General features: G+C 39.0%; 1 pseudogene; it reads left to right on the top strand.

Moving 5' to 3' along the window:
* The first annotated feature begins 2800 nt into the window (after positions 1–2800).
* On the top strand, positions 2801–12080 carry LOC134493916 (carboxymethylenebutenolidase homolog; annotated as a pseudogene).
* Positions 12081–12305: the final 225 nt, after the last annotated feature.

Raw genomic sequence — 12305 nt, 5'->3', positions numbered from 1 at the left:
GCTCGCCATCAGTACTCATGACATCACCCTCCCCTCCAGATTCACATTCCATTTCAGCCCCCTCCCTTCCAGAGGTTTGATAAGAGTCCATCTCTCCTTCCAAGCTCCCATGGGAACTGGGCAACGATGGAAAGTCTTCAAAGGAAAACTCCTCCAAGGACAAATCAGTGCTGCTCTCCAGGTCTGATAACACTTCTGGCCCAGGTGGCTTCTGCTGGAAAATAGCTAGATAATTAGAAGATTCTTTCCCCCTTCCCCTTGGTAAATGCAAGCCCGAGGTGGAGGGCTGCGGCCCTCCCTCCTCGTCTGTTTCTGGTCTGAAGGCTTCAGGCAGGGGTGGGGGCTGCAAACTTACGAACTCCTCTGCTTGGGATTCCTCTGCTTGCTCAGCCAAGTGAGGAATCTCTGGTAGAGTGTGAGGCTTGGGTTTGTGAGGGAAAAGCTGATGGAATCGATGAACCAGCGTTGGTGTTGTTGCAGGGCTGCTGCCAATTGTTGGATGGCTTGCCAAATTTCCTGGTTTTCCGAAGACATTTTCCCAAATGTCTCTCCTTTATTTATCTTTGTTCCTCCCTCTTTCAATGGGAGTAGGAGTTTGTTAGGATTGATGTCCTAACAGTCAGGAATCACGCTGAGACGAGGAATAGGTCTCTAGTGTTCATTACTGCTACATAAGACAGAAAATCCTAACAAACTGAAGAAGCGTGGGAAAAACCCAGACAGATAAACCCCAAAAGTTAAGGTGGTCTGATCTGTGTCTCTTTGAATGGCTGCTTAATTCCTCAGTACTACACATGCGTTTTCCCCCCTGGATAGAGGCCCCCTCCTGCTCGCCATCAGTACTCATGACACAAGCTTCTGTAATAATGTCTGCTTTTGCATACAGTTTTCCAAACTCTGTTTTTTGTATCAACTGTCTAAATGCTCACTTGTTTCCAATTCAATATTCAGTATAGTATAAAGCAAGCAGCCAGTATAATGGGAATAATAAGTTGGAATGACGAATTAAGAAAAAAATTCTGTCCTACCTAAAACATCTAGCGCCAGTTGGAACTGGCCACAGAGAAAGGAGAACCCACTCCAGCCCCTGAAGTCAGCCCAAGAGGATGTCATGGTTGATGGTACTGAAAGCTGCTGAGAGATCAAGGAACACCAGGATGGCTGCATCACCCTCTCCCAGCTCTGCCACAGGTCGTCAACAAGTGCAACCAACTTTATATATATTTTTACGGTTACAAGGTTTTGTGATGTTTAACCCAAAAAACAGCTGGCAGGAAAGAGAAAATTCAACCTTTAAAATTTGTGTCATTCTATAATAAGTCTTCCAAAATTGTTTACAACTTTGCCACCAAATGTGGCAGAATGATCCAAAATGATTATTGCAATTCCAACAATGTTTAGAAAATGAGTCATTTACTTTATGAGTTAGCCAAAAGAGATAATTCATTTTCTAAACATCGGTGGACACAATTTAACATAGTTGCTTACTTATTACGCTTTCATTCCCTCACACTGAGGAACTCTTATTCATTCTCTCTTCATCCCTTCATGGAAAATAACATACTATAACTGAATCTCCCTAATTTTCCTCAGCCAGTTTTTAACTATCTATAGTGCTACTTTTATTCAAAAGACACTTTATATGAGACATCTCCAAGAGGCAAGAACAATGTGGCCTTTAGCAATTATTTCAGAAGGGGAACAGTGTGTGTAGGATTAAATCCCTACTTAGGACAGCAACAAACTAGGGTGTGCTTGAGCCATTTGCTATACCTTAGTCTATCAGGAAACAAGGAGCAAAGGAACAGGATGTTCATGTCAAAAGAGAAAAATGAGACAAAAATAGGTCTGACAACTTGCCACAGTAAAATGAGTCCAATCCTTTAAAATGTTTGTACTGTATGCTACCTCATAACTTAAAGTTCAGGGCATCTTACAATCAATCAGTATAAAGAGAAATGTATACAAAATGATCCATGCAAAACACAAAATCAAAAGCACTGTATATATAACAACTGAAAACAAAACTGACAATAAGGTCAAAAGTACAACATAGATTTAATAGCGAGAGATCAAAATATTTTCAGCTGGCAGAAAAAAAAATCTTAAGAAATGGTGCCATTGGATGCTGCTACTAAACGAGGCTTTTTCGGAGTGGCTGTCCACCTCTCTTTACTGGGAGGGATTACTCTGAGATGGGTAGCTTGAAGAAGGATGTGTGGGTAATATATAAGGAGAGATGATTGTATGGGACTGTAAACACGTATATAAGCCAGCAGACAACTAAAAGAAGAATGCAGCGTTATTTAAAAACCTGGCAACATCGAAACAGAACAGAGTTGTGACAAGCCACTGTGCTTTTACTGAATGATCAGCACGAAAAACAGTGGGAAACTACAGGTCTCTGAATGAACATGTATTAACAGTAACACAATCTGTGGCAGGTCATACAAAAAGGAACACAACAGCCATGCCTTGAACGCAGTGGTAGCATGAATTCAGCTAAGCAATAGCCTTATTTCCTCCCAACAACTCCCCAAAGGCCATGTCTTTAAATATCACCAAAACTCTTCTCAAAATACACAACAGTGTTACATCCCAAAACTGTGGTTTCTCCTGAAAAGCTGGGATGAGGAATAAAGAACCCAGTGATACAAAAACATGAGACACAAGCACGATACCCTGGAGGACAGCCATGGAGGAGGAGTTGTTGAAATCCTTCCCACTTAGGGGCTGAGTTACCCTTTGTCAACCTTTGAGCTGTTTTGTAATAAGCAAATTCTTTTGCCTGACTTTCAGTGGAGCTGCACCAAGCAGGGTGAAAGAAGCTGCAACATTCACCAGCAGCCAAGCAGACTGCCTTAAAAAAATCATTTCCAGGAATCTGAAATTGGACTCTCCATTTCAGGTATGTTGGAATCAAATCTGATACGTCAAACTGTTTTCTGGAGAAAGATTAAATGGGTAGCTGAAATGCTGTATTATTCTGTAATGTATTTATGGATAAACATGTAAGAATGCGTGTTGTGACAGAGGTGTGTTAACTGCAGATACAAATACTTTGGATATAGATGATGCCTTGCTGCTGGTGAAGAGAGATTCCAAATCATTTGCAGTGAATGTTAGATATAGTGCATGATACAATGAGGATAATGGACTTGAAAGATGATGTTACAAAATCAAGGATGCGTGTGAGAGCGGTAATAGAAAGACCAATTGCAGGATATATCGGAGTGGTGAAAATTGGAGCAAGGAGACAAACTTGTGAACCTTGATAAATACTTACTAAAGACAGGAAAACGGACAAAGAAATTTTAAAGTGTAGAAATCCTGCTAGAAAGGTAATTGGTAGTATGTGGTTGCAAGGAATGGGTGCTTGTCAAAAGAAGTGAAAATGGGTGAGTATATGAGTGTGCTTCTTCCTACTTCGCATTATAAGGGACAATTGGGTGCGTAGAGAAAAGTACAAAGGTACGTTGACTGCAGTGGGAATTGGTTGCCGAAGAGGTGGACGGGCGAAAACAAGAAGAAAGTGGGTCAGCACTCAGTGCATGAAGACTGAATATGGATTGACAAAAAAGTGACTGAACCATTCCAAAGAGGGACACTGAGATGGTTTGAACATAAGGAGAGAACAAATAAGAATCAAACCTCAAAACAAACATAGAAAGGAGAAGTGAATGGGTGGAGAAGAAGGGGAAGACTGAGAATGTAGGGGTTGTATGGAATTGATGAGATCTTCAGAAAGAGAGGCATGAGAAGTTTAAAGAATAAAAGGCAATGGAGGGATGTGGTAGAAGCAGGGATAGTTTCCAAGGTTAAAAGCATAGAGAGGTACAGTGAATGATCTTGGCATTGCCTAGTTTTAGCTTTTTTTAAAAAAAAAGCTCATGTCTTTAATTTAATTGGCTTGCAATTTCTTATTCCTCTTCTGTACTTTGCATAATGTTGCTTATCCTCAAAAAGAATAACATGATATGTATGTATATAAGAGATCCAGTATGTGGTTGGGATATCATATGCCATTCTCCCCTTCATGAATATATTGAAGTGAAATCTATTAGTAAAGATGCTCCTAAGGGTGCTACATCACAGAAGGAGAAAGTAAAGAGACATATAGAAGAAACAAATGGCTCAGTGAATCAAAGTGGAAACGTTGGATTGAACGAGGTTTGCTTGAATGTAACTAATGTACAGTAGTTGTATATCCATTTAGCAGAACAGTGATGGGTGATTCATTGAGGTATCTTCAATTAAGAAATTATGTTCAGACCGGTTTGCACTGCGTATTGGAAAGATAATATAAAGGGATTCATCATTTCTTGTGAATGTATGCTTTCTTCTTTTCATGGAGATTTCAGGTTTTAATTGGCATTTATGGAATTAATTAAACCCATCTTAAAATATGGGCTTTTTACTCTCTAAATTCTGTGAAAAGAACCGCTGAACTGCTGAGCTTGCCGATCGGAAGGTTGGCGGTTCGAATCCGCGTGACGGGGTGAGCTCCCATTGCTAGTCCCAGCTCCTGCCAACCTAGCAGTTCGAAAACATGCAAATGTGAGTAGATTAATAGGTACCGCTTTGGCAGGCAGGTAACGGCATTCCATTTAGTCATGCCGGCCACATGACCACGGAAGTGTCTACGGACAAATGCCGGCTCTTCGGCTTTGAAACGGAGATGAGCACCGCCCCCTAGAGTCGGACACGACTGGACTTAATGTCAAGGGAAACCTTTACTTTTACCTTTAAGTCAGATATAGTGCTTAATTAAAGTGTCAATCATTTGGGGAAGTGATTGTGCTGTGGTCACACTGTTCTAAATACAAATTCAGGAAACCAAAAACCAAATGTTTCATCTAAACAGGAATGAAAATCTGAGAGGGCAGCAAGTATGAAACAGCAATGAAATAGGAATGCTAATTAAGGGGAAACAAATACTTGAATTCAAAGTTGTGTTGTCTGTGTAGAGCAGGGAGCCTGTGGCATGCCTCCTGGAGCCAGCCATTTTCAGTAACTATCACCAGTCTCCAGCCTTCTCCTTTTAGAGAAGGCTATTGGCCAACTGGTGGGAATCTAGCTACAGAGGGCCCCAGGAAAGTAGATGACCAGGTCTCTTTCTAGACAGGGTTCAGGCCTGGGCTATGACTATGACTATACTGTTTTATGGTCAAAGATTAAAAAATAAGGGGAAAAAGTAAAAATAAAGCAATAAAACAAATACATACATAGCAAAAGAAATAGTATGGTGAAGGGAGATTGGAGAAAATAATACAGTATCCATACTAGGCCAAGCCCAGAATCTTCTAATGGCAATTGTGATTGAGCACAATTTGGCAGCATTGCTGGAAACCTTCAATTAAAAGCCTGAAAGTAGGAGATGAACCATTTCAATTTCTGGCCAACTGGTACAGCCAGTAAAAAGCAAATATATAAGGGCTACATGCTAATTCTTATAAAGAGGGCAATGGAGTAAAATGTAAGCAACCTATTCAATAGTGGACTCTGAGCAAATATAAAAACACTCCAGATATTGTTAAATTTTCCCTCTGTCTGCAGACATGGTGAGGAATTAGGCTCTGTCAGGGTGAAATCTCTTCCATGTGTGAGAGAAAGGATGTTATGAAGGTGAACAAAACGGCTGTAAAAGAGGTCCTTGGAAAAAAATAAGAAGAGCTCTATTATTCTGATCACCCAAATGGAAGATTCTTTGTCTAACTACTTGGAGAGTTCTACCAGGGCCAAGTGATATTAAAAATGGAGTGGAGAAGCTGGAGAAAGAAAGATCTTTAACATTGTTTTCCAAGAGGAAACAAAGTTGTCAACAAAGATAAATGGGACCAGTGATGGGTCCCCAAAGGACTGAATTAGCCAGTACTTTCAGTGACAAATTTTCAAACAAGCAAGTGAGGTAGAATGGGGGATCCATAATAAAATTCTAAATAACTTGACTGAATAGTTTTAAGATGGGAAGCGTTGCAGTAAGGGTGGAATTGGGTGCCAAACAGCAAAAGACCTCATCAGTTGGCATTACATAATTTAATAGCACCTGAGAATAAGATATTTCTGTTACATCTGGAGGATCTAATGATTGCATTGGCAGCCTTTGGGGCCTGAGCAATGCTGGGGGGGGGGGGGAAACCTTTAAGAGGGAACCCCTGAATTTCCATCCCAAGTTTTCTCTCCCTTCTCAAGATGAAGTTTGTTTTGTCTACTCAAGCAGGACACTAGAGTACTTCAGTCTCTAAAATGTATTATTATAAAAATAAGGTTTGCAAAGCCAGGTCAAGTAAACATAGACATGTTCAGCAACATTCCATGGGCAAGACCCTAAACAAAGGCAAATCAAACAGCCACCGATGTGTAGGAATCTGCTTACAAAGAAAACCCAAAGACAAAGGTAAGTAGGTCTGACTTGTGCTGTGCAAAACATTCCACTAGGTCTAACAGTCAAGCCTACTTCTTGCATCTGACTGACAGTCCAATCCAAAGGTCTTCACCTTGCTCTCAGCTGGAAGCAGATGACTGTCCATTTATGCTAAGAGTGTCCCTTAATAGAAAGCAGCACCTTTGTTTTAGAGTAGTTTAAACTACGCAGGGATGATCACATTTCTTTCTCTCTCTCAATCCTATATATAGATTGGAAAAGTAACATAAACCTTCACAACACTCAGCTTACTTCTATCTGCATTTCTAACAAATAAAGCTATTTTAAAAAAAATCCTACCCTGATTGTGGCATCCCTGCTCCTAGCTTTGTTCACACAATATCCAGAAAGGACAAATCTTGATCTGTCTCTTTCTCATTAAGTCGCTCAATATATTACTGTGCATAATCACAATCACAGGTGACTACAAGATGATAGTAAGACCCAGAGGAAAAATGAATCCTGGTCTTAGGAAAGAGAATACATGCAGAAACATACTACTCAAAGCAAGTAGGGGTAAATCAAATGAGGAAAAGAATAAAACATGAGCACCATAGAAAAAGAAGAAAGAAACAAGTAATGCTCTATTCAGTGGAATTAGTGCTGCTGTGCAAACCCAACCAAAGTCTCCAAGTGACTACCTACATATTCCAAGAACCCCATTATCAAAACCTTGCACTGACTGGAAAACTGATCTGCTCACTTCTGCATGAAAACTTAAGTAACCTTCATTCTCCTTTGCTGATAGCATACTTTAGGTTGCAGGCGTCGTATTATGGTAAATACATGTCTTTTTGTGGCTATACGGATGTATGGCAGTTTTGTAATGAAAAAAAGCATGAATGTAACTTTGTGGTCAAGATCAATGAAGCATGTTATTTCCTTTTTAAGATTGGGATGTCTAATCCTAAATATATTATCTTTTAAATTATTGGTAAATTATTTTAACAAACAATCTCAGTGCTTCTACAGTAAGCTGTTCCATTTTTAAGGCTGTAAGTTACAGAGTATGCACGCACCCCATCAGCTGCAGGCAACAGTATCTGCAGGCACACAAAGGAATTGTCTCCAAGATGGGTTAAACTTTGCGTTACATTTTATAGATGGCAGATAAGCCTAAATTTTGTCCTTCTGACCTTGGAGACAAGTTTGACTATCAACCTCTCGGGCATGAAGTGTCAATCGAGCATATCAAGGCCTACTTGATGATGCCCTCTGTTCAGACCGACGCAGCTGTGATTGTGATTCATGACATATTTGGATGGCGACTCCCAAATATCAGATATATTGCTGATTTGATTGCTTCCAATGGATACATGTAAGAAATGGATTTTATTTCTCTCCATCATAGTCTTCTCTCTTTTATATAGGGTGGTTTTGAACTCAGGGTGCCTTCTAATCTATTCATTTAAATGTACTTTGCATGTCCAAGTTTATATACATAACAGCAATAAGATGTGTATAAGGTAATCAAAGTATAGCATGTGAAATACAGCAAGATAACAATGATTTCTGTGTTAATTCACCTGGGGCTAATTTACCTGGTGGTTAATTGTTAGCTTTATAAAATAAAACCTATTAAGAAATGACAGATCAATCACTATGCAAAGCGTGTATTTAAAATTAATGCCAATAATACAGCTTCTGCTTCTAGCATGTTCTGAATGTATCCTTTCTTCCCTGATTGTATTAAACTGAATGTGGGTGGGGGTTTCTTTTGTATTTTGTTTGCTATTTATCCAATTTAACAACTCCATTGTTTAAGACATGTTATTGTTTCTTTCTCACAAAGAAGGTTTGTAAGAGTGGGGGAATTATCTGTATTATAGGTGACTGTTAAATAAGGAAGGTTTCAATAAATATTTTCTATTTATTTTTTGTGCAGTGCAATTTGTCCAGACTTTTTTGAGGAACAAGAACCTTGGAAACCATCTGATGATTGGTCTCAATTAAGTAACTGGCTAAAATCACGAGATCCCAAGAATATAGACAAGTAAGCTTTTATCTTGAAGGGTATTTACTCTTTCTTCTGCACAAATTTCAGATTGACAGATGTCTCATCAGTTTAAACTATATATATCAAGGAAGGATTTGCAGATAGAGATTTTAATCAAATTTTATTATTTCTTTATAAGAAAGTTATAAATTGTATAAAGCTTCCCCATTTGCTGTCAAGGCAGCCTAATGCTACCTAATGATTACACTACAAACCAACATTTTTGCTGATTGCAACCGTTCAGTTGTCATCCAGTATAGGATATATAGGAGAGAGATAAGCTGCTGAACTCCACTTGATTCTAGTATTATATCCTTTATCAAAACAATTTAAACAATTTAATTCCTACCAAAAAAGCACACAAAAACCTCTTCAGATCCTGCTGATTTTAATATATCATAGCTGGTATCCCCCACACTTTTTTCAGCACATTTCATGAATTCTAGGCCTGCCTTAGTCATGAAAGCCCAACCCACCTCACAGTGTTGTTGTGGAAAAAATAGGTGGCAGGAGTATTATGTATGTTCGCTACCTTGAGTTGACATGTATATGTATGTGTGTGTATGTATATATACAGTATATATAAAGAGAGACATATACATATATATATGTACACATACATGTACACATACATGTACACGTATATGTATGTATATAATAATAATAATACTGTCTTGTTCTCTATGTTGTGGGGAAAATAGGTGGCAGGAGTATTAGCTATGTTTGCCACCTTGAGTCCACATGTCTGTGTATACACACACAGACACAGACACAGATATACATATACATAAAAGGCAGGATGATAATGAAGCCATTAGTGGACAGCTAGGACCACTGAATGGAGCAGAGCTTAATACAGTGAAAAAGCTGTGCACAGAAAAAGAGTATTATCTAAAATAGCATTAATGAGCACATTGGAGAAATATAGGTTATTAATCTTACACACTTAGCCCTCCCAAGCATAAAGAATTACACACTTAGACAAAGTAGGTTCAAAAGTAAGTAAAAGAAAATCTTACTCATTTTATTCGGTCCAATCACATCCATTCAGAGGAAAAATGATTATTCTTGTTCTTTCTTTTTGTTCCCTAAACTAAATGGACCCTCAGCCCTCCTTGCTGCTGAAGGCTGCATGGAGAAAGGGGGAACCTCCTGATTTCTAGGCCCACCGTATGGCCCAAGATGGAGGGAGAGCAGCATGCATTCTGCCTTCCCCGATAGTGGAAGGAGGTAGACTGAGAGGAAGTGGGAGGGACTATAAACAGCATCCTCCAGAAGCACATAGAGAATTCGCTTCCTAGAGTGAACTCATCCACATGCTAATGAGGCATGCTGATTTGCTGGGACCTCCAACAGATAAAATCATCATCATCATCATCATCATCATCCTGTCTTGTATTATGCTAGTTCTCTAGAATTTTATCAGTTTGGTTTCTGTGCTAGTTTTGGGAATGAGACAGCCCTGGACACTATGAAGGATGAAGTACTGACAATGCACCTGAAAACTTTGCCACTGACTTTTATGGCTGTTTCCAGTACTCATTCCAGTTCTATTAAACCTCAGCTGTCCATTCACCCCATTTCACTACATGTCCTTCACTGAATCTAGAATGGTGCTTAGCAAAGTTGGGTTGTGCTGGAGCAAAAGGACGTAAAAGGTACAGGCTTTGTAATTCCTCCTCCTTGCAGCCTTCTCAGAAGCTGTTCTCTGTGGTTTGGGCTGAAAGGCAGGATACAAGAATTGCAGGGAAGGGGAACCACCAAAGATCGCCTCCCAGCCTCCTTTACCCTGTACTACTACTAGATCCTGGCATTTTTTGTGAATAGAAGGAGCTCTTCCATTCTTGGTATGGCCATCCTGGGTCTGACTCTCTGTGCTTTTAGGTGTTTCCCTCCTATCAGGATTACTAGTTTTCTGCTTGATTTCGTTGCTCACTTACTTTTTGTGTCCTAGAGAAACTGACGTTGTCTTGAAATATTTGAAGGAAAAATGTAATGTGGAGAAGATAAGAGTCATTGGATTTTGTTGGGGTGGATCTGCTGTGCATCATCTGATGTTGAAATATTGTGTATTTGCTGCAGGCGTGTCCATCTGTGGTATGTGTTTAATGCAATGCAGTCTGTGCAGATTATCATTTTCAAGGGAATTAGAGATAAGAGAAAAAGTTATATAAGTAGGTTGGGATACATTTATCTGAAAAAGAATGTAATCATTTAGGGAATATAGCCATTTTCACATTAGGAATTCTGGGTCTTATAGGATAACTCAGCCATCACTGAGTATGGAAATGCCCCATATCCTGTTAATTCAAAATGCAGAATTTATGGGCAGAGTGAAGGTCTTGTGGGGCAAATTCCACATTCTAAGGCAGGGGGCCATTGAATATCAATCACTAGCCCCTTCATGTCCCGCTTCTTACTCTGACAGACATGTTGCTGGCCTGGACTAATAGACAATTCTTGGTATGAACCTTCAAGGCTCTTCTTATATTCTTAAAGACAATTTACTTTTCAAGTCTATTTGTCTATAGAAGATTTAGTTGAAACGAATACTGTGAGTAGGTAATTTGGACATAATCTCTCTGTATTTGAACTGTTTGCACAATAAAAAGGGGGTTTTATGATGCCATTCACTACTAATATTATAACTTTTTGTCAAATATATTTTAGGAGTGGTCATTTTAATGGAGGACAATTTCAACCTGAATAGTCCCACATTTTTCATTGCTGCAGAGAAGGATGTGCTTGTTCCTCTTGAGCAAGTAAGACATTGTTTCTGGATGCTCAGTTTTAGAATCACATTCCACATAATATAAAATAGTATGAAAAAGGATTATATCAGTGGGAATTGGTTTACAATTCTTCCCTTTATGGAGTCTTGGCTATTCTGGATGGATGTAGTTGATGATTCTTTCAGATACTTAAAGGACATAAAACATGCCTAAACATACCATTATCTTCTATGTTCCAGACAGTTTGCCTTTTTAAAAGAGTCACTCCTCAGCAAGGGATCTTTGTGAATTGAGAAATAATAAGAGTGTTTGGGATTAATGTGAGAAGGCAAAGTAAGCCATTCTTGCAATTGTACTGCAAGTCTTAAAATAGTATTATTAATCATAACAGGATTTTTCATATTTTAAGCTATATAACATGTGTCATCATGTAAACCCATGTTAATCATTGAATGTTTATAGTTCATCCAAAAATAGTACTATAGTATTTATGGGTGCCAGGTTTCTCTATACTGAATTGCAATAAAGTTATGTATTTGATTACTATACAGATAGGAATATCCCAGGAAATATAGGCTGAGGATATAAGTGTCTCAGCTCCCAATGAGGTGAGAGAAGATAAGGGGGCTCTGGATACCACAGAAAATGAAAATAGTTCCATACCAGTAATAAAAGGGGGTTTTCTGTTACAGATTACTCAGCTAACGAAGAAGCTGGAACAGGAATGCAAAGTTGATTTTGAAGTGAAAATATATCCTGGGCAGACTCATGGCTTTGCCACCGCAAGAGAGAAGATATTAATCCTCAAGATAAACCTTATATTGAAGAAGCAAGGAAAGACATGCTGCGTTGGCTGTGTAGATATATCCAGCAATCTATGGATATGAATATGAGAGATACAGAGAGACACTGAGATTTCATTAGTGGGAAAAAAAGTAATGTTAAATGTATGCTGTGATTACTTAAATACATAATTTTCTCAGCAACCAGCTAATGCATATAGCAATAAGGAGACTCAGCTGCTGCTTGTAACAATCTCTTTGACCAGACCGCATACCCACCAGCATCGGGATTAGGAATGGAAATACAAACTTTATTCTTTCCTCTCCAGTACCATGCTGTCTCTCAAACCTTAAAAGGATTATGATGGCGT

The sequence above is a fragment of the Candoia aspera genome, chromosome 3 (genome assembly GCF_035149785.1).
Source record: "Candoia aspera isolate rCanAsp1 chromosome 3, rCanAsp1.hap2, whole genome shotgun sequence".
NCBI lineage: Eukaryota > Metazoa > Chordata > Lepidosauria > Squamata > Boidae > Candoia > Candoia aspera.
The sequence above is the reverse complement of the archived record's forward strand: the minus strand, read 5'-3'. Positions and strand labels throughout refer to the sequence as shown.